Source organism: Stegodyphus dumicola, chromosome 6 (genome assembly GCF_044657685.1).
Source record: "Stegodyphus dumicola isolate Sdum_Otavi_A_Nest chromosome 6, ASM4465768v1".
In the NCBI taxonomy this organism is placed as follows: domain Eukaryota; kingdom Metazoa; phylum Arthropoda; class Arachnida; order Araneae; family Eresidae; genus Stegodyphus; species Stegodyphus dumicola.
In genome coordinates this window covers 165,921,615-165,945,832 of record NC_140773.1, presented here as the reverse complement: position 1 = coordinate 165,945,832, position 24,218 = coordinate 165,921,615, and the positions used below count along the sequence as shown (strand labels likewise).

Here is a 24,218-nt window from a genome sequence, read left to right as displayed (position 1 = left end):
TTTTTCCTTAAGTACCTAATTACTAATCCATACATAATTAACTATTTTTTTTAACAACTATTTCACAGAAGAATACATGTACACACAAGAGAAACAAAATACGAAGTGCGACGTCTTAGTGCCACTAGTAAAAACAAAATGCAATCAGGAGGAAAAAAGAACAATATATAGTAAAGAATCTGAGCAACAATTTGCATAACACATATACAAAATTAAATACTACTAACACTTAGGATCGCCCTTGGGCCTTTACTAGTATCATAACAATAGTACGCTCCGTGGTACGCACCTATGCTTGATTTTTTGGCCATCGGGGCAAAAAGACTTAGCAACAAAAAGACATCTGTCTTATTTGTCTGTCTGTCTGTCCTTCAATTATAGTGTGAATTATTGAGGTACTGTATTTCACTCTCGGTTAAAAGATTCACCTTTATATGTAATTTTTGGTTTTTGTTTTATAGAAATATTATAAGTATCCCTGTGTTAGTACAATTTCTAAAAATGTGCAATTGGTAACACTTAAAATTTGTTAAAGACTGTGAAAAATTTTGATAATATCAAAAGACTTATATCAAATTGCAAAAATTCTTATGACCCTGAAACTGTTTAAAGAAATATTTTCAAAGTCAGTAAGGCCAGTTAGCCGGTTCTATAATTGCAAAACGAAATATATAGGAGAAGTATAAGACCGTTTCCGTAAGATTTTTTCCAATTTGGCTAATTTGTTAAACCTTAATTGCTTTTTTACATCGTTTCCTGAAGCCTTATTAGTTAAAATTTTTAATAAATACATGCTTGAGATTTCAATTCAGCATCCTGTAATTGTTACTTTTTGTTATTTCTGAAAAAATATTTATACAGAAATGCTATTTAATTTGCTGCTTTTCTGTACTGCAAAACGTGTGGTGCAAGTCGCAAAAGTATTTGGAAACTTTAGAAATTTCGCAGTGTCAAACAATTTAAGGTACCTCTTACATTAAAAACATAGCATGCATTTCAGTGCCATATTGACACATTTTCTTATGTGCATTATGGTAAAAATATATTAACAGGGGCCCCTTGGCGATACAGGGATACCGAGTTTGTGCAATTCTTTGACTTGTTACTTTGGCTTTAAGGTCAAATTCTGTATCTAAGTACACATTGAGCTATTTTCACTTAAAAAACATCAGAGCATTGACCAAAATGTGGCATTTTATCCGTGTACACATTGACCTATTTTCACTTTAAAAAAAAAATCAGAGAATTGTGCGAACTTCACATTGCGCACTCCCTTGACTTCATCCATGTACACATCGACCTATTTTCACTTGAAAAACATCAGAGAATTTGACATTGCGTACTCCCTTGACTTTGTCCATGTACACATTGATCTGTTTTCACTTAAAAAGTCAAAGGAGCACTCAATTCCACAGTAGAGCCAAACAAAAAATACATAATCTCAATAAATTACATTTTAAATCAAACAATAAAATAACATAAAAAAGGGAAATTCATCTAAGCATTACACAAAGCAAATATCCACTTACCTTATTTAGAAATTTCTGCATATTGAGTGTGTGGCACAAAAAATTCCTTAATAGCATCCAAAAAACTCCTAACATTATCTGAACTAGAATTCGTATATCGGCGTCGCCACATAAATTAACAAACATATCCTCTGTAGTGGTGGTATCCTCCAACATTCAACCATACTCATTTCCTTCCTACAAACTGGACACTAATAATGGCTACTAAGTAAACCTTCATTTACACACCAGTCAATTAATGCTCTTTTTTCCTTTCGTTTCAAATCATACAAAAACTTCAAATTAATCTTACCACATTCTACCGTCTGAACCACAAAACAAGCAATGTACTTCCTAACCTACACACACCACAAGCCTTTACGAATTTTTTCCCATCATTCAAAATTTACCGCAATCCTGCACGTCATAAAAGGGTTTCCATAACATTCAAATACTCAGGTTACCATAAATGAAACAACAACTTTGCAGTAATACAAGGAGCACCCTATCTACTCTAACTATGCATTATTGGCAGACAGGTCTTTCCCCAGACCTTTAGCTCAATACTAGCCAAAACAGAATGACAGAGAACAGCAACAAGGGATATTCTCCGACACCTCCTCCAAAAATCTACTTTGGGGAAGAATTTGTCCTTTTAATAACTTTTCCTCAATTTTTACAGCTTTATTGCATCTATTGATTTTTTAACATTAAGTCAAAATACCGTATTTACTCGTGTAAAGGTCGCACTTTTTCTGCCAATTTTTCATTGCGAAAGTCCATGTGTGACTATTATACCGAGAAATCTACTACACAATATTATACACTTTTGACAATTTTTTACTCTTCAAAATGGAGGTGCGACTATTACATGAGTAAATACAGTAATAAGAAACTTGTATGCAGTACCATTACTCCCACCAACTTACAAAATTAATCATATGACGGTAACAGAAAGAATGTGTAATCCAACAAACCATATTTCTATTCAGATACCTTTTTCTTACAGCATGAATGAAGGCCTTATAGACATCCCAGCTTTCAGTACATTTTTATCTTGTGAGAAAACTGTTTGTCTTGAAGAAGGAGAATATTCACTTCTTCTTGTCTTGACAAATCTCACATTGTTGGATTTATTGCAGTAAAGAAGAATCTATACTGCGAATAAGCTAGATAGTCCCAGAGTAGATAATAAGGCTGATTGACTGGGGATCTCATTCCAGAAAACAGACTGGTGAATCTTCGGATTATGGTAACTCGTCGATTTTTTGACGAAAATTTGGCGACCAACCCTGCTACAGCAACCTGGTGTTTTTTTTTTTTTTTTTTTTTTTTTTTTTTGGATGCCATTTTGTTTTTGGTTCTACTCAACATTTTTTCCAACAATCTGCTAGCCGAATTACGTTTATGCTAGAACTTTTATGGAACAAAAGTGCTTAATCATGACGAAGATTAGGTGCAAAATTGCTTCTAAGTGCTTATTAGCTAAAATCATGATCGGAAGTTTCCAGAAAGTAGTGGAACAAATGGGGACAGAAATTTGTTTTTACAGAGAAAATTTATATATGAAACATGTAAATAATTGTCTCATAAAATAGAAAAATTTGCTTGAAAATTTTGTGAATCTTTGAAGTCTGTAAAAAGGACATATGAAATTACCTGATCGCTAAAAAGTATGTGTACTATGCAAGCTTTTATATCTTGAGCTTGCATATATCCTTTGCAAGGATGAACATTTGCACGTATAAAATAAATAAAATATGCAAGAAATTACATTAATTTTCTTTTCCCTCTAAATTATCTATTATAAAAGTCGCCACAAAATAATCTGTGACTGGAACTGTGTACTTCTCATATTATTGCTAAAGTCCTAGCTAGTAACCTTTATCGCCTTACCAAAATGTCGCCAAACTACCTGTTACCATATTCCAAAGATTAGCCAACAGACTGACTGCCTTTCGTGCAATACAGTACAAAGTCCGATAACCGGGCTCGTCGGGTCTTCACCGATTCCGGGTTTGGGGTTTTTCGGATGTTAGATCATCAGTTTAAATCTAGTAAGATGTCATTTAAAAATTATTTAATTAAAAGGTACTTACGTATTATCGCAACCAGGTTGGCGCCATTTGTAAGTTTGAGTAAAAAAGTATGAATAGAAAGAAAATGTAAATTTATTAATTACAGATAATTTTTAATACAGTTTTTTATATTATTTTGTTTTAAAATATAAAATAGCAATTAAACCCTTCCGGTTTCGAATTTGAATAAGTTGCAGAATTATTTTTTCGGCAGAAATCTTTTGGCTATTGCTATTCGCTTTCTTTCTTTTTCATCCATTTCAAGGGCACATATCTCCCGCATGTAATTATTCCAATCTATAACAGTTTTGTCAGCAATTCCCATCTCTTCTGCACAAAATTTAATTTAGGTTAACTCTTTACACCAACAATAAATGAAGCGCACCACTGTCACAAATGAAATTCGGCTACCTTCAAACCAATTTCCGGTTCTCACACCCAAATGTTGATTGCACTCTTCAACGTTACATTTCCAGAAGATTTGCTTTCCAAAATACAGTTTCATTTTATGAGAATTTTTACAAGTACGTTCGTTCGGTATAATTCCATATCCCTGCAACAATTCAACAGCATCTTTTTCACTCGCAGACAGATCCCAAATACCCATAGTTAAAGTATTTCAGGGCATTCAATCTAACCAGTAAGAAAAATAATTTCTTTATGAAAAACTACGTATAACACGTAGGGTCGCCAAATTTGGTGAATTTTGGCCTGGTTGCGTTAATACGGAAGTACCAATTAAAATTATGAAATCGTTCTTATGATGTAAAGGGTATTAATTTTTTTAAAAAAAAGCTTAATATTTATTTGTTTACCTTATTAAACATTTCTTTCAATGTAAGCTGTTTAAGTTGCTTAGTTTTTTGTGCTAATAATTTTGGGCTGATCTTTAGAATATGGTAACTGGTAGTTTGGCGACATTTTGGAGGCGATAAAGGTTACTACCTGGGACTTTGGTAATAATGTGAGCAGTACTCAGTTCCGATTACGAATTATTTTGTGTGAGGGAAATGAGAGATCATGGGATATGTCATGTGATATTAATGGACGAATTACGGTTCTTTAATCGGAAAAGGGGGGAAATCGGGAAAAAATCTGGAAATTTTGTATTTGGCTTTATTCTGTGTTGTGTGAAACAGTATTCGTTAATTTTTGGATCCCATGGCCTTAACTAAAGTGAATTCGAAATGGGTATTTAGTGGGATTGAAAGGGTTAGTAATAAGTGTTTCTTTAAGGTTGTGCGAGATAGAAGTAAAGATGTTTTATTAAGTTATTTATTTTACCTGGTACCTTGCTGTGAACTATAAGTATGATTTTAAAGATCTTGAAACAGGCACACATACGCTTGCTTTTTATTTAGCAGAGGAAATAAGAAAAGTTTATCGGACACGTAATCAAGATTCTGAAGAAGATTAGGTAAGTTAGTATTTTTAATTATTTGAGGATATTATTTTTATGCATTGTTCTAAATGTAAGGAGTAAATAAAATAATATGGTATTATTGGAAAATTGTTATTAGCAATGATTTTTATATTTTAAGTAGTGTTTTTGAATTTAATTATATTTTAATTAAATGATAGTTATTTTGTGAATTATATGTTTGTAGGAATTTGGTATACGTTAGAGTGGAAGTAAACGTGCATGGAAATAATTTAAATATTTGACACTAAGTATTTGTAACCATTTGTACTGTTTGCGGTATGAATTAGTTGGTGACGTTTGTAATATAATAGATAATGTAGAGGTAAAAGTTTTTGGATATTTTATTTATTTTATACGGGGAAATGTTCATATTTGGAAAGGGTATATACTTTTTCGCGATCAGGTAATTTCATATATGTTCTTGGCTGATCTTTAGAATATGGTAACTGGTAGTTTGGCGACATTTTGGAGGCGATAAAGGTTACTACCTGGGACTTTGGTAATAATGTGAGCAGTACTCAGTTCCGATTACGCATTATTTTGTGTGAGGGAAATGAGAGATCATGGGATATGTCATGTGATATTAATGGACGAATTACGGTTCTTTAATCGGAAAAGGGGGGAAATCGGGAAAAAATCTGGAAATTTTGTATTTGGCTTTATTCTGTGTTGTGTGAAACAGTGTTCGTTAATTTTTGGATCCGATGGCCTTAACTAAAGTGAATTCGAAATGGGTATTTAGTGGGATTGAAAGGGTTAGTAATAAGTGTTTCTTTAAGGTTGTGCGAGATAGAAGTAAAGATGTTTTATTAAGTTATTTATTTTACCTGGTACCTTGCTGTGAACTATAAGTATGATTTTAAAGATCCTGAAACAGAAATAAGAAAAGTTTATCGGACACATAATCAAGATTCTGAAGAAGATTAGGTAAGTTAGTATTTTTAATTATTTGAGGATATTATTTTTATGCATTGTTCTAAATGTAAGGTGGAAGTAAAGTAATTTGGTATTATTGGGAAAATTGTTATTAGCAATGATTTAGTTTAAAGTAATTAGGATTGTAAGCTAATTTTTATTAATTTAATGTATGTGCTTTTTTATATTTTAAGTAGTGTTTTTGAATTTAATTATATTTTAATTAAATGATAGTTATTTTGTGAATTTTATGTTTGTAGGAATTTGGTATACGTTTTAGTTGAAGTAAACGTGCATGGAAATAATTTAAATATTTGACACTAAGTATTTGTAATGTTTGCGGTATGAATTCGTTGGTGACGTTTATAATATAATAGATAATTTAGAGGTAAAAGTTTTTGGGTATTTTATTTATTTTATACGTGGAAATGTTCATATTTGGAAAGGGTATATACTTTTTCGTTATTAAGTAATTTCATATATGTTCTTTTTAACATGTTTAAAGATTCAGGAAATTGTCATGCATTTTCGTGAAATTTTTCTAATTTATGAGAAAAAAGGAGTGTACATGGATATGATGAAGAGTGTGCGCAATGCCATTTTTGTGCAAATCTGGGATTTTTTTTTTTAAGTAAAAATAAGTCGATGTGTACATGGTTTATGTGTATGTGTTATTTTGAAAAACGCGTAAGGAGTATGGTATTGTGCACTTTTTCCCAATTTTGCAGTGAATATTTGTCATGATTAAGCAGTTTTGTTAGATAAAATTTCTAGCATAAGTGTAATTCGGCTAGTAGATTGTTGGAAGAAGTGTTCAGTAGATAAAAAGAACAGAAACATGGCTTTACTTCGTGAAGACAAAATGGCGGTGGGAAAAAAAAAATAGAGGGTTGCTGTAGGACAGTTGGTCGCCAAAAAATCGCCAAGTTACCATAATCTAAAGATCAACCTACTTTTGCTTTAATTCTGTAGACAGACATAATCTCTTGTTTAGTTACAGTGTTGAAGTTCTGTAACTGCTGTATCAAGAATTCTGGCTTGTCAATCGAAATTTTTTCATTTTCGGTAACTTCTCTGTCACTTTCTTCACTTATCAGTAGCGGTATTTTCTGGATCTAGAACCATACTACAAATTTTGCCATTCATTAATTGATTGATGATTGAAAAGCATTGTCATCACAATGAAAAACTTCTTTTATATCATCTTTATTTATTACTGAAACGCCGTTGCATGGAGCTCCGACCTAAGGTTCTACACCAATCAGAGTTATGCCCATGCAACAGAAAAGAATTTACTTTCCATTGCCGGTGGCATTCATTGAATCAATGATAGTAATATTACAATGCTAAAATGACAATGTCATCTTTACAATAATTGTTACATAATAATCCGTATGAAAAATAAATATACAATCACTTAATCATTACATTGTCATGGATAGGATCTATGCTTAAACGGGGTGCAGGAGAAGCCCCTATCTAACCATAAAAATTATTAAATATCATTTATTAAATTTCTTATATTAAAATATTTGAAATCTGCAATAGTGTCCCCAAAATTGAAGCTCATAAAAATTGGTAACATTTTGCTCACTAATCGGCAGAAGACACAGGAAAGAGCCGGTGCCAATGGGCGTATACACTATGCTGCGAAAAGGCATGAAATGCTACAAATGAACGCAAACAGGCAGCTAGGTGACGGAGAAAAGAAAAAAAACTTCGTGGGAATACAAGTGGAGAACGTTATCCCAGCTTGCGCATGCGCCGAGTTCAATATGTGCTACTCCAATAGAATCTACGGATTCACAGATTTGTAACTGCATCTACTGCGCCTGTGTTAGGTTGAGTCAACTATTGTGTCTGCAACATGTGTATTGTGTATTCTGACTTGTCCATAAACCTCTCGAGACTAATACATTCTTAATTGCCCGTTCAAGCTGAATAGGATTCAGTGATATTACAAACGTAAGAACATTATATATATTATATTACATTATTTCTAAGTAATTAAATCGATTATAGTGAACCCTACTATATGTCAAAAAAACTACAATGGAACGATAAGTATGCCGGTTATGGATTTACCTGCACAACCGAAAAAGATGGCACGCAACGACCGCAATGCATCTTGTGTTCCAAGATATTTTCAAACAGCAATCTCAAACCATCAAAGTTATTAGAGCATTTTAACAATCTACATGGTAGCGAAAAAGCGCCTAAATCAAAGAAGGCTTGGTTTGATACCAGTGGAACTATCCTATAATTGTGCGGACCAGCAATTCAAAAACCTTTATTAGAAGCGTCATATTAAGTGGCATATTTATGTGCAAAAAAAAAAAAAAAGAAACCTCACGCGATCGCTGAAGAGTTGATTAAACCTTCTGCTTTAATTATTGCTAAAACAGTTTTAGATTCGGAAGCACATAAAAAAATCCATCAGATTCCATCTTCGAATGATATTATACAATCGCGAATACAAGATCTCAGTGAAGATATTTTAATGGAAGTAATTGAAGACATAAAAATCAGTCCACTAAGAATAAGCATGCAACTGGACGAGTCAACTGATATTGAAAATTGTAGCCAACTTTTGGTGCTTGTCAGGTATGTGAAGGAAAAAGAGGTGATAGAAGAATTTCTATTTTGTGAGCTACTGGAGGTGAATACAAGAGGAATTGATGTTTTCAATCACATCAGTTGCCAATGAATGTGATTGGCTCAATATGCACGGATGGAGCCCCAGCAATGTTAGGCAAAAATTCAGGATTTTTTTCACACCTGAAAAGAGAATTACCGGAAGTTATAATAATGCATTGCATGTTGTATCGTCATGCACTTGCGTCGTAAGCATTGCCAGAAAGTTTAAAACAACATCTAATTCCAGCAGTAAATATAGTAAAATTCATCCTAGGGCGAGTGCTTAATCATCGCATTTTACGAAGAAATCAGTGCTGATCATACCGTGCTCCTATATCACACCGAAATATGATGGTTATCTAAGGGTCGCATGCTTAACAGAGTTTTTGAATTGCATAAGGAAATTTTTCAATTACTGACTAGTAAGAACTGTTATTTAGTAAAAGATTTTGAGAGTAATGTTGCAATGCTGAGGCTGGCTTACTTAGCAGACATATTTAGCCATTTAAGTGAATTGAATCTATCAGTGCAAGGATTTGGTATAAATATTATAATATCTAGCGAAAAATTATCTTCATTTATCGTAAAATTAGAAATTTGGATACATCGAGTAGAAAAGGGAAATTTTGCAAACTTTCCATTGCTTGATTCTGTTATTGCGAAAAATGAAAAGAATACAATTATACCCGACATTGTAATACATTTGAGACGATTGAGCGAATCATTCAATGGATATTTTTCTACCAGAAATATTACCAAAACTCGGAGATGGATACTGGATCCATTTCTATTCGACTTAAATTTGATGGATGATAGTGATCTAAAAAAAGATCAACTTATTGAAATGCGAGCAAGTGGACATGTTAAAATAAAATTCAAACAATTAGAATTGCAACAATTCTGGTGTTCACAGTTACAACGTTATCCAGAGTTGGCAAACGGAGCACTGCAGTTACTCTTACCCTTTGCTACCACCTACTTGTGTAAAATTGGATTTTCATCACTTTTGCATATAAAAACTAAAGCGAGAAATCGCTTAAATGCAAGTGATGACTTACGCGTATGTCTTTCAAAAAAAGAATCTCGCTTCGCCAGTATAATAATGAACAAACAACAACAGACTAATCATTAATAAAAATAATATTGTTTTGTATTTATATAAAATGTACAATGTTTTTCAATAAACAATAAGTTTCGCAAAAAATTTATTTTTCTAGACTAAAAAAATTAAAACACATTTTTCAATAGGGTGCAGAAATACGAGGGCCATCCAGGAAGTAGATTACGTTTCCGTCTGTGTCCGCTAGGGGCGGGGCTAGCGCGGCCATCTTGGGGTCAGAGCGTTGCGCAGCTCAGTCTGCATCTAGCCGTGCTAGTGAGAGGTTCGTGCTGTGCTCCGTTCAGATACTGTGACGGTTTGAAATGTCTGCGTTAATTGAAAATCCCGCGAGCTGCGAGGTGCGCTCAGTAATAAGGTTTCTGACTGCAAAAAACTGTAAACCGATAGAAATCTATCGGCAGCTTCGTGAAGTGTATGGGGACAACATTATCACTGAAGGTGGAGTGCGTCAGTGGGTCATAAGATTTCAAAATGGCCGAACCAATGTTCACGACGAAGATCGAAGTGAGAGACCCAGCATAGTGACCGCCGAACTTCTCGAAAAAGTCGATGCTAAAGTCCGTGAAAATCGAAATTTCACAATAACGGAACTTTCTTTGAGTTTTCCACAAATTTCGCGAAGTTTGTTGCACGAAATCATCAGCGAAAAGCTTGGTTACCACAAGTTTTGTGCAAGATGGATTCCAAAAATCTTGACAGAGGACCACAAAAATCAGCGAATGGCTGCAGCGTTGAACTTTTTGGACGCTTACCATAAGGATGGTGACTTTTTACTCGATCGCATCGTTACTGGTGACGAAACATGGGTGAAACATGTGAACTGTGAAACGAAATTGCAATCAATGCAGTGGGGGCACACAAGTTCTCCCCAAAAACCCAAGAAATGCATGCAAACAATGTCGGCAAGGAAGATGATGGCGACTGTTTTTTGGGACAGAAAAGGTGTAATTTTGGTGGACTTCCTGGAAAGAGGCACTACAATAAACTCTCAAAAGTATTGCCAAACTCTCCAAAAACTCAGAAGAGCAATTCAAAACAAGCGCAGAGGAATGTTGAGCTCTAAGATCTTGTTGATTCACGACAACGCCCGGCCCCACACGGCAAATGTCACTCGTAAAGTTCTTGAATCTTTTAAGTGGGAGTTGTTTCCTCATCCGCCGTACAGTCCCGACCTGGCACCGAGCGACTTCCACCTATTCCCAGCAATGAAGAAGTGGCTGGCTATGCAGCATTTTGATGACGACGCACAGCTGCAAGAAGAGGTAACGAAGTGGTTGAAGGCGCAGGCGGCCGAATTTTTCGACGAAGGAATTTCCAAGCTTGTACATCGCTACGATAAATGCCTTAATTTGTATGGTGACTATGTAGAAAAGTAGTATTTGAGTGTGGCTTTCATCTGTATATAATAAAATTTGTTTCCTGTACTTTGTTTATTTTTTTATTCCAAAACGTAATCTACTTTCTGGATAGCCCTCGTATATTTTCAGATTCAATGGGGTGCGACTCGCTAGAAAGGTTAAGAAACACTTCTCTAAACCTATGTCTACTTCAATACATCATAACTTCATGTTCTTATCAGTTAAAAAACCTAATGATGTGTGTCGATACTATTGCTTCAGTTATCCACAGAGTAGGCCAGTCACATCAGTTCAGGCAGTTGATAGTTTCATAGCCCAAAGTTTATGATGATTTGTAGATTATTCTATGTTCACATAAACCGGATTCAAAGTTTTGATAAATTTGAAGTACACTTTTGTTAAGTTCATTGTTCGCATAAACACTTGTCCACTTCGATACATCATAACTTCGTATCCTTAGCAGTTTGCACGCCTCATTATGTGTGTCCATAGCAATTTACACACTGTGTTGCAGTTATCCACAAAGCAATCAAGAAATTGCAGTTGGGAAGTTCATAGTAATATGTACACTATTTTGCTATTATCCACAGAAGCAAATGTTTTGTAAATAATAACTTGGCTCCCAGGTGATATTTAAAAACAAAAAGGAAAAAAACTAAATTGAAAATTTTTTCAATACAATTCTAAATTGTGCAAAACGACAGATATGTTATACAATTCCAGTCTATACAAATTGACTGGTATTCCAACAATATAAAGCACATATTCTAAAAAATGCTATTATTTATTCCATTACATGTATATAATTGTGTTTATAAAAAGGCTACAATAAAACACAATTTCTTCAAGTAGTTAAAAAGGTCTACTGGAAAAAGGGGACTAATTCCCAATTATATAATAAACATAAAATACACAGTTATTCACTACATATTATTTACCAATCATCATACCATGAAAATACACATGCTACAAATGCTGCAACTAATTTTTCATTACAGTTAGAATATTTACCAATCAATCATACTACAAATGTACATGTTAAAAAAAAAAACTGCAACTAATTTTTCATTAAAGTTAAAATAATACATTTTTACTATACAATTATAAATGGCACAATTAAACAATTTCAATCTATACAAATTGACAGGTATTCCTACAATATAAGAGCACATATTCAAATATAGTTAATCATTCTTGTACTAGTGCCCAATTTCTTCAAATAATTAAAAACATCTATAGAAAAACGGGAACCAATCTCCAATTGTAACAAACATGAAATACAAAAAATTATTCAGTACATATTATATACCAATCAGTTATACCATATAAATGCACATGTTTCAAATGCTGCAACTAATTTTTCATTACAGTTAGTATAGTTACCAATGCATCATACTATATAAATGCACGTTTCAAATACTGCAAACAATTTTTCATTACAGTTAGTATATTTCAATTTGCCAACTAATAAAATGAATTAGCTCTAAATTGAATTGGCTGTAACAGTTCACAATACTTAAAATAGTTTAAACATCTACTGGAAAATAGGAACTTACACCCAATTGTGATGGACATGATATGCAGAAGTTATTCTGTACAAGGCTGTTATGATTCCAGATCCTATAAAAAGCTACAAAACATCCTCAGATGTTTATTCTTATGTGCAAATACAAAACACTAAACTCTCTATCAAATATAGGAAAGACATTTACCAAATCTATCAAAACTCAATACGCCTAAATATTTCATACATTTAATCATAACTCTAATAACAAGGAAGCATTATAACCGACAAAATAATTAGGTACGGTTCTAAATTCCTGTTCTTACTTAAAATGCTCATATTCCAAGAACGGTAATGAACTCTTTTTATCACAGACACAATATTCCAGTTCACCAGCAAACAATTGTAATTGACTTATAATAATAACAAAATGGCAAAAATAAAATAATTATAAAATAACAAAAATATTCATAATTAAAGGCTATAATATTAACATACAAAGAGACAATTCCCAAATGCCTGATTCTCCACATTTCTGTACAAAATCCGTTAATTGGAAAATTTCGCCTTTGTTTTGCGATATTTGAAAACCTTTAAAATTAGCAGCTGTCATCCTCAAATTTAGCTATCCTTCACTAATATATGGCTATGCATCATGAACTTGACGACTAACGACAAGTTGTTCCATTAAATTTTATCTTGCTTCTATTGCGCACTGAGACAATTAAGCCTGAATTGTATTAGTGTAGTTCTTTATTATACTTAAACCTTATTGAGGGCCGGCGCTAGATATCTTAATGCATGATGCAGTTCCTGTGGGTCCTAAATTCTGCGACTTGGTGCGGCCATACGAGCCCTGGTTCTGGGTTTATGTGAATAACAAATCAGTTATTCTTAATTCAAATAGCCCTAAATGTAATCTTTGGGTCTATGAGAATCATCAACAAAATCTATTTTTAGCATATGGAAAGAAATTTTTGGTAAATTTTTCCTCCTCAACACTTTTTAGTACATTTAACTTAAATCTGTAATCATCGGCAAGCATAATGTCAACATAAAAGGTTACCATACTCCTTTATTATTCAATTACTAACATAAAAAAAATTGTTTAGGCATCGCTACATGAGTCATTACTCAAGTTGTCATGTTTTGATAAACATGTGATGATGAAAGAAGATTGTAATAAATAATGATTCACCAGGTTGGCGTCAGATCAACGATGTATCTATGTGGAATGTTTCGGTTTGAGATGTGTGCCAAAGCAGATACGCAGCAACAGAGCCAAATTACTGATTGTACAAATTTATGCTAAAATAATTGTTTCTTCAATAACAAAGTATTTTATTTAGTGTAGAAGTGAAATTAAGAATCTTTACTCTCCAGATATTTTATTATGTGCAGAGGGGGGAATCAAATGTGCATGTATAAAGCCTACGAGAAAAAATGTTGTTGTTGGTTTTGAGGTCCGGATAATGGACATCTGGATTTCGAACTTAGCACTGTATAGGGTGTGTAATGTTGCATGCATGGCATGAATACGAACAAGTGTTCCTTTTGTAACAAGAAATGAGCCAATTCTCATTTTTCAGCCATTTAAAGAATTGTCCTACCTTTTAAACAGATAATCATAGTGAACTTTGCTGTAATGCAATAAATCTCCGATTGCTGCCCCCAAAAAATATGCCACCCAGGCCAAATCACCCTTCTCCAGCTACACTGCTGAACTGCAAAGATTTAGTTGGCACTCACATTGGGATAATTTATGATCCTCCTCACATTTCCAATACTGCTGTCTAATATTTAACTGGAAAAAAAAAAAAAGTTTGAATATGTGTTGCATCTTCTATATAGTGGGATACTTTCTTTACTCCCTTGTGTAAAATAGTGCTTCTGGGCCATCAGTTCAACAGTGGCTGTTTTCGGCCATCAGTTCAACAGTGGCTGTTTTTGATTTATTTGAGTACTACAGATATTTGAAATGAATTCGATGACAGAGGAAGTTGTTTTGAACATGATTTCTAAAGATTGATTCAACATGTGTTTTAGAAATGGCACATGCATTGGGCCAACTTTATTGTATGAAAGAACATGAAGACAGGCTTTGTCTAATGCATTTCAAGATTAAAGAATTCATTCTTATTTTCTATGACTAGCCTTTATATTTAGAAAAATTAATATTTATTTTGGACGCTGAACATCTCAAGAATATGAAATTCATTCTTATTGGCTATTACTAGCCTTCAAATTTAGAAATATTAATATTTTGAATTCTACAGTTTATCTTATAGAAGTTTTACTTTATATTGCATCAATGAATGCAAGAAGATATATAAATTACACGTTGAGTGCCACGTCAGGCATCTGTGGCTGACACTAGACTTTCCATTTAGGCCACGTCAGCCATCTGTGGCTGACACTAGACTTTTCGTTTAGGCTGCGTCAGCCATCTGTGGCCGACACTAGACTTTCCGTTTAGGCTGCGTCAGCCATCTGTAGCCGACACTCGACTTTCAGTTTAGGCCGCATCGACCGCTGCTGGCTGACAACGTGTATCATGATATATAACTATAAAATTTACACTGTTTTATGGAATTACAGAAAATTTATTTAAAATTTACTTAATTTTGATTCATTACAGGACTAATGGATTTCATTGAAACACGGTAAATATAAAAACGGTTCTCCATTACTGCTATTACAAAATGTGACAACTCTCTTAATCCTTTTTCTGGCCATTACTCCTGACCCTACAATACCAGTGCTTTTAAGCGGGGCGCATGGCCTGAACGCGATTGCCTAAGAAATACGTGTGGCGCTCAACATGTTAAAACAATACAAATGAATGGTTAGATAATGTGTAATTTATATATAAGATAAAGCATTAACTACAGTACAAAGTCTGTAATCCTGACGTCCATTATCCAGAATAATCTATAATCTGGACCTTAAAGCCACAAACTTTTTTTTTTTTTTTTTTTTTTCACGCTTTACGCATGCGCGTTTAATATGCGCTTCTGATAGTGAAGAAAGTGACAGAGAGGTTATTGAAAACGAAAAAAATTTCGAATGGCAAGTTAGTGGGTATTCTCGACACAGCAATTACAGGACTTGAAGAGTGAAACTTTGTAACTGAACAAGAAATTATGTCTGTTTATAGAATTAAAGAGAAAGTATTAGCACAAAAAACAAAGCAACTTAAACAACTTACATTGAAAGAAATGTTTAATAAAGTAAACAAATAAATATTAAGCTTTTTTTTTTTTTTTTTTTTTTTTTTTTTTTTTTTTTTTTTTTGTAAATTTTGATACCCTTTAGATCATAATTGCTCTTTTTTTCATAAATTAGGGTTTCATATTTTTAATTGTATAATTTCTGCATGCTATCTTACCAGATTTAAATTGATGGCCTGTAATCCGGAGAAACCCCTAATCCGGAATCGCCGAAGTCCCGACGAGTCCGGATTATGAACTTTGTACTGCATTTGAGTACTACAGATATTTGAAATGAATTTTACTAGTTTTTAGGAAATTGAAGCCAGAATTATAAGGCTCTGAAAAGTTCATGTGAGGTGGGCCCCCAATTTCATGTATCTCCCACTGGTAAGATTATTAAATTAATATTATGTAGTATGTTATCCAGAACACAGAATGGAGTAATGTTGTTAGCATATTGTATGGGAATAAATTGAAAGGCTAATTTAATAGTATAATTATTGAAATTAAGAACTTCTAACCTGGGCACCCAAATTGGGAAAATAAAGAAATTACATTAAATCTTGTATTAGATAATGACCATGGTCCAGACCATGGTTTTTGTCATCTTAGGAAATATGAATGTCAATGATAACAGTTATTAATTTCCATAAAGGATTTGTCCTATACAAAGCCATTAAAAATATTGGAAGTGCTGTGTATTTAAGTATAATATATTAATCAAAATACAAACTGGTCTAGGAAAATAATTTTAAAAACCCAAAAAAGGAATGGTTTATTAAGTGCTTAATTTTCTTAAACACTGTAAACAAATAACATATTAAGATACAGAAAACAGAACTAGTGAACTTCATTAATAAATTAACTATTATGTCCTAATTTACAGCCTAATTGCTTTAACATCTTTACTAGAATTTAGACCTTACAAAATATTTTTCCATCATATAAGATTTTTCTTATTTGTGTATTATTCTATTTTCAATTTAGACATTTTCTAAGCACCTTAATCATAATTGGTGGCCATAAATTAGTGTATTTGATGGTCTCAGTTGGGTTAAGGAATAGTCTTCGTAGAGAAAAATTATTAATTTTTTCAGAAATACTTGGGTAAAAATATAGTTCATGGTGCCCCTTGGCAAGATGCAATTTCAAGGTTGTCGCTACACAGAACCAAAATAACAATTCAAAGAATTCACAAACTCGGGGTCCATGTACACATCGATCTGTTTTCACTTAGTCCGGAGAATGATGACGTCACATAATGTTAAAACAAAGTTACTCATCACTAAAATTAAACAAAATTTGTAGCCAATTGAAACTCGATAAACTGCATTTTAAATCCCACAATGAAATAACATAAAAAAGGAAATGTGTGTTATCCCAGGGCTCTGAAATTTGATGCCATCCTTAGGAAACGATCAGTTGTTGATCAAGCAAAGCGATGAAGAACCAAAAGCCTTTAAATATAAAAATGAAAAAATACAAACAAGATTTCTACACAGCCTTTGAAGAAATAGAGAAATATGATTGCTCTTGCAAGACACCTCTTTTAGAATTTATACAAATATATCTTGAAAAGTTATAAAAGAAGTAGCCTGCTCTTCTTCCTACTCAAGTCAGTGTGGAAAGACTCTTCTTAGCTCTGAAGTTTATCCAATCAGATCTCTGGTCCTTTAGCAAAGACGATCTTGCCAAAGTTATACTGTTTCTTAGAAATTACTCAAGTACAAAGTCCGAAATCCGGACATCCATTATCAGGAATGATCTAAAATCCTGACCTCAAAACCACAAACTATGTTTTTCTCGTATGCTTTACACATGCACATTTGATTTCCCCCTCCGCACATAATAAAACATATGGAGAGTCCCGATTCATAATTATAGTTCGACACTAAATAAAATACAGTCAAAAGTCTTTAATCCGGGCTAGTCGGGACTTCGGCGATTCCGAATTATAGATCATCAGTTTAAATCTGGTAAGATGGCATGCAGAAATTATAAAATTAAAAATATGAAACCGTAATTTATGAAATAAAGAGCAATTATGATCTAAAGGGTATCAAAATTTACAAAAAAAAAAAGCTTAATATTTATTTGTTTACTTTATTAAACATTTCTTTCAATGTGCGCATGCGTAAAGCATACATTACGCATAGTCGAAATTAGAAAATTGCAACCAGAAAACTATTTGATGTGTATTCGTGATATTTATAATGACGAGGAATTTGATTTAAATCATATCAAAGATGGAGTACATCGAGATGAAATACTACATTTAGTAAGGAATTATAAGCCGAATAAAATAAAAACATCTGCCCTGAAGATAAGGATAGTGCTGACAGATCAACTTCCAGTTCATTGCACGCCGTGACGTCCCCACCTCCCGCAGAACAGCGTGAAATTGATAAACAGATTTCAGAATGGTTAGATAAACAAAGGATATGCCTTTATCCATTTTTTGCAGCTCCAGAATTGGAAATTCTTTTTGGCATAATCGAAAGTTCAAGCTTACTTTTATAAAATTGCTCTAACAGTCTGTAAAAAATAATAAGCCGTATCCAATTAGAAGATTAAGGAACAACGCAATCTGCAACATTAACTGAAATAGATAATTAGATAATTTTAGCTTAGCTTATACCGTTCGTTATACATTAAACACGCATGCGTATAGGTATTATGCACAGAAAGTTCGTAGCTTCGAGGTCCGGATTATAGATCATTCCGGATATGGACGTCCGGATTAAAGACTTTTGGCTGTACCTTATTATTGAAGAAACAGTCATTTTAGCATAAATTTGTACGATCAGTAATTTGGCTTCTTTGCTGCATATCTGCTTGGCACACATCTCAAACCAAGACATTCCATGTTGATACATCGTTGATCTGATACCAACCTCGAGAATCATTATTTATTATACTTTCCTTTCATCATCACATGTTTATCAAAACATGACAACTTGAGTAATGACTCATGTAATGATGCCTAAACAACCTTTTTTATGGTAGTAATTGAATAATAAAGGAGTATGGTAACCTTTTAGATGTACATTAAGCTTAGCGATGATTATGTGCTAAAGTATGTTCACAAGAAAAAATTTACCTAAAATTTCTTTCCATATGCTAAAATTAGATTTTGTTGAGGATACTCATAGACCCAAAGATTGCATTTAGGGCTACTTGAATTCAAAATAACTGATTTGTTATTTATGTAAACCCAGAACCAGCATCAGGGCTCATAATGGCCGCACTGAGTCACAGAATTTAGGACCCTCAGAGACTGCATCAGGCGGTAAGATACCTAGCACCGGCTCTCGATAAGGCTTAAGTACATGTAGGAATTTATTTACTCAGAATTCTGATAAGCCTTAAGCATGTGCAAGAAATAGACATAAGTATAATAACTAAACTATTACAATTCATACTTAATTGTCTCAGTGTGCGAAGAAAGATAAAATTTAATGAAACAACTTGATGTTAGTCGCCAAGCTCATGATGCATAGCCAAATATGTATAGAGAAGGATAGCTAAATTTGATGATGATAGCCGCTAATTTTAAAGGTTTTCGGATATCACAAAACAAAGGTGAAATTTTCCAGTTAACGGATTTTGTAAAGAAATGTGGAGAAGCGGTAATAAATGAAGATGATATAAAACAAGTTTTTCATTATGATGATAATGCTTCTCAATCATCTATCAATTAACGAATGGCAAAATCTGTAATATGATTGTAGATTCAGAAAATACCGCTACCGATAGTGAAGAAAGTGACAGAGAAGTTACTGAAAACGTGAAAATTTCAATTGACAAGTTAGTCAGAATTCTCGAAAGAGCAGTTACAGGACTTCAACAATGTAACTGAACAAGAGATTATGTCTGTCTACAGAATTAAACAGCAAATATTAACACAAAATATGAAACAACAAACACATTGAAAGAAGTGTTTAATAAAGTAAACAAATAAATATGAAGCTTTTTTTTTTTTTTTTTTTTTTGTTGTGTGTGTGTAAATTTTGATACCCTTTAGATCATAAATACTCCATTATTTCATAAATCATGATTTCATGTTTTTAATTTTATAATTTCTACATGCCATCTTACTAGATGTAAACTGAGAAACTATTAACCAGAATCACCGAAGTCCGGATTTTGGACTTTGTACTGTAATGCCATTTTTTTTTATTTCATAATAAACACTAATTAGTGTAAATAATTTGCTACGCCATCAGTTTTTTTTTTTTTTTTTTTTTTTTTTTTTTTTTTCTGTAGCATCTATTACTTCTTTAATATTAAAAAAATAAGCTGCAACTCATATGTATATGTTTACATATATATGAGGGAGTATCTTTAAATTCCAAAAGTCAGTCTGTCATTTTCCTTACCGACTCCGTAGCCCTGATTATTGCATATACGCAGTACGAAAAGGAAATATTGACCTACTATGGTACACAAAATTCTTTAACAGCATCCAAAATCTTTCTAAAATTATCTGAACTAGAATATATGTACTGCCGTCACCACATAAATTCACAAAAATGAGGGTCAAAAATATCCTCTGTAGAACCGGACTGTCAGTAGCATTTCTTGCATGAACATTTCTTGAGACAATCCCATTCAAAGCCATCTGAATGATCTTAACGTTCGACCATATGTGTTTCCTTCATATAGACAGGACACTTATAATGACGACTAAGTAAACCGTTTACACACCAGTCGATTAATGCTTTTTTCCCTTTTGTTCCAAATCATACAGAAATTTTGCTGTACCAAATGGAACAGTCACTGATGTCCATTTTCTTTGATGGCACTTGGATGTCCAATACCTTGGTGTCTGCTGCTGGTTTCACCATCATTATTCACTTTGCGTAAATGCTAACCATGGCAGATTGTGAACAACCTATCAGTCATACAGTGCAAAAGTAAGTGTAAGAATAATTCCTTACCTTATCCAGTAGCAGTTAAATACCATTCTGACTTGCCCTCCACATCATCCAGACAAGTTCATTGAAAAATAAGATTAATGTCATAATGTCTTGGCTCGTCAGGTGTATATGTATATGTTTAAAGTAAGCAGGTACAGAACTTCTTTTGAAATACTCTACAAAATTTATTGTTATCAGAAATGTTTTGTCTCTCAGACTTTCATTTTATGCATTATTTGGCATGTAGAAATGAATGTAAATATAGATTCATATGTAGTATATATATGATATAATAAATCATATCAGCAGCTCTTCCTTATCAGTTTCAGTAAATAGTATAATAAAATTATCTGGGTTCATAAAAATAATGCTGAATTTTGTGCAGAAGGAAGTTCCAGTTGCTTAAGTATACTTGAGATAAAAAATATCCGAAAAGCAACATGTTAAAATTCACTTGTTATTAACATAATATTGAAGCTATTTAATATGAATAAGTCAAATTGGAATGAATTTAAATGCTATTTTTTTAATCAATAAAATTGCTCTAATAAGATGTATGATATGTTGATGTCATCTTGTAAAATGTCATTGAAGCTAGCTCTCTGGGATAATAACAACTTAAAACAGTAACTGAAGATACTTCAGTACCAAATAGTTTGCTTTTGGTTTGGAATAAATGTAATTTGTAGGTAAGAAAAATGACAATTTTTAGATTAGTTGACTGAAAATCAGTAACATTTCTATTGAGATTTAATTATTTAGCTCATTAATAGCATTCGCAATAACATATCTACTATTTTTTATAAATGAGTAAGGCAATCAGGTTATTTGAGGCTAGAAATTAAAATTTTTAGTTGGCAACCTGATATAATTATAAAATTCATATTATACTGTGATTATATCTGTAGAGTTTTCAATAAATAATCCAAAAAGTTTTATGAAAAATTAGTAACTTAATAGAAAAAAAAGTTATTTCATAAATAATAAAAACTATGAAAGGAAATTTCTTATGTGTCTGCTGAAGGACCAAAACTGAATTTGTGAAAAAATTGATTTTGTCGTCTTTTGTTTTAATTTAAATAAATGCTTATGCCATTATACATAAGTCATCCTCTTGACTTTAAAATGCAATTTATAATTAATATCAGGACTGTATAAAATTTTAATTAAAACTGTTTTTTATAGAAATATGTGTTTGTTGATATTTAAGTAAAATTATTTCTCTATTAAATTAAATAACATTTTTATTTTAAGGTTCTGGATAAAATGGGTTCTGTTCATGCTAAGTCACACCCTCAGATGAGGAATGCAACTGATGAAAACTTGAAGCCTCTGGATGAAGTAAACGCTCGTGTAGACAAGATCCATTTTGATGGCGTGAAAAGAACTAAAGATGATGTGCTTCTACAAGCAGTTGGAGATCTTTTGAAAGCTCAAAATGTTCATGATGTAGTCTTAAGAGCTCATGGTGTGAAACAACAGTTGGAAACTCTTCAGGCATTTAAAAGCATTGATATCATCCTTGATACTAGTAAAGGTCCTGATGCAACACCCGATGGATTAGAAGTTACTTTTAATATTAAAGAAAAATCTAGGATGGATGGTAACATTAGTGCATTAGCTGGAAATAATGAAGGTAGTTTACTTTTTAGGTTACTGTGCCCAAATATGTTTGGGAGAGGTGAAGCTTTATCTGCTGATTATCAATATGGTAAAAAAACTGTTGGATTCATAGTGACATCTACCAAACCATTCTTGAACTGGGCTAAACCTAGGTTGAATCAGTTTGTATTTGGACAAACAACTGAGTATTTGTGGAGTGGTTACCAAGAAAAAGTAAAAGGCCTTGGAATTGAATTTATGTTTGAATCATCACCTCAAGTACAGCATTCTTTAAGATGGGAAGGAATATGGCGAAATCTCCAATGTCTTTCTCCTGCAACTCCTTTTGAAATAAGGGAAGAAGCTGGGCATAGTGTGAAGTCTTCTTTAAAACATATCTTATGCATGGATCAAAGAGATGATCCTTGTCTTCCATCTCATGGTAGCTATTTTCGCTTATACCAAGAATATGCTGGTCTTGGAGGAAATGTTAGTTTTCTGAAACATGAAATTCAGTACCAAATGAACAAACCTATTTTAGATGAATTGGTGCTACAAGCAACGTTAATGGGTGGTTTAGTTCGTACCTTAAGCCCCGATCAGTGTGTGAGAATTAATGATAGATTCTTTTTAGGTGGACCATTATCTCTAAGAGGTTTTTCCACGAATGGGGTTGGCCCACAAGCCCGGGATTATTTCCTTGGAGCTGAAGCATATTGGGCTGGAGCTCTTCATGCATATGCACCTTTGCCTTTTCATCCTTTGAGACAAATTCTTGATAAAATATGTAAAGTACATTTATTTTTAAATACAGGAAACATAGGTAACTTTGCTTTCACTGATGATTATCATCATAATGCAATGGTACTTCTTTCACATTTAAGATGGTCCTGTGGAATAGGTTTAGTTTTCTCTCTTGCAAGTGTGGCTAGATTTGAATTAAACTATTGTATACCTTTAACTAGCCAGCCAGGTGATAAGCTTAAAGAAGGTCTTCAATTTGGTGTAGGTGTTAATTTTTTGTGAATTTAATTAAAACATTTATAAATTATTAGATGTAATAGTTAATGTTTATTAAGTTAATGTTTTAAGTTAATGTTTGAGTAATGTATCTTGTTAGACCATAATTAAGTATCTGGCAAGTATGTTATCTATTTAATATGGAAATCATTTAATAGTACTGAAATAAATAAATAATTTTGATACATTTTTAAGCTAGAATGTTTATTACTTCAACAATACCCTAAGATAATATTGCAGGATTATCTTGATAGAAAATTTTAAAATATTGTAATGCTCTGGATGCCATATTTATTTGCACATTTCTTCCTCTCACATTATTTTTTCCAATCAATAGGTTTATTCACTTAGCTTCAGCCTACCTCTTGAATTCAGGAAGTGGGCTTTACATAATAAGTTCTGGAAATTTCAGAGCTGTTTATTCATTTTTCAAAAATCATAACCAAAACTAGTTATTCTCCCCTTCCAAAAAGACAAAGGGAAGATGAAAGTGGAGTCAAGTTATAAGTGTACCAACATGAAATCCCAAAATAGGTTAATAAAGGCTTGTGAAATGGGCCTTTATTAACCTATTTTGGGATGACAAAGGCCCATTAATTGTCTATGAAAATTGATTATCTATGAAAATTAATTGTCTATGGAAAAAAGTATAGTTGTTACAGTGGCCTAACGTCATTGCATTCTCTTTCTCGCTATATTTCATGCTATAACAGTATGTTATTGACAATGAAGATATACATAGATAACTTTCTTAGATCCTCCACCCTTTCTTGTAGATTTTTTCCTCCCAATTTATTAATAAAGGCATTTAGTTATAATTTGAAAATCCAAATTTAAATTCTGTAGCTAATTAAGAAATTGTCCATTTATTGTTTAAGGCATAAGCAGCTGTGTTTAATGTGGATGAAAATGAATATATATA

The 24,218-nt window shown here is 32.8% G+C and overlaps 1 pseudogene across 3 annotated transcripts; it reads left to right on the top strand.

Moving 5' to 3' along the window:
* The first annotated feature begins 258 nt into the window (after positions 1-258).
* Positions 259-23,490, top strand: LOC118201466 (sorting and assembly machinery component 50 homolog pseudogene; annotated as a pseudogene). Of its 3 annotated transcripts, XR_015041759.1 has the most exons (3): positions 375-395; positions 20,506-20,671; positions 21,929-23,490. The product of XR_015041759.1 is annotated as a sorting and assembly machinery component 50 homolog pseudogene, transcript variant X1 (transcript). The 3 variants fall into 3 exon arrangements; XR_015041760.1 differs by lacking the exon at positions 20,506-20,671 and having other exon boundaries at positions 259-395; XR_015041761.1 differs by lacking the exons at positions 375-395; positions 20,506-20,671 and adding an exon at positions 405-436.
* Positions 23,491-24,218: the final 728 nt, after the last annotated feature.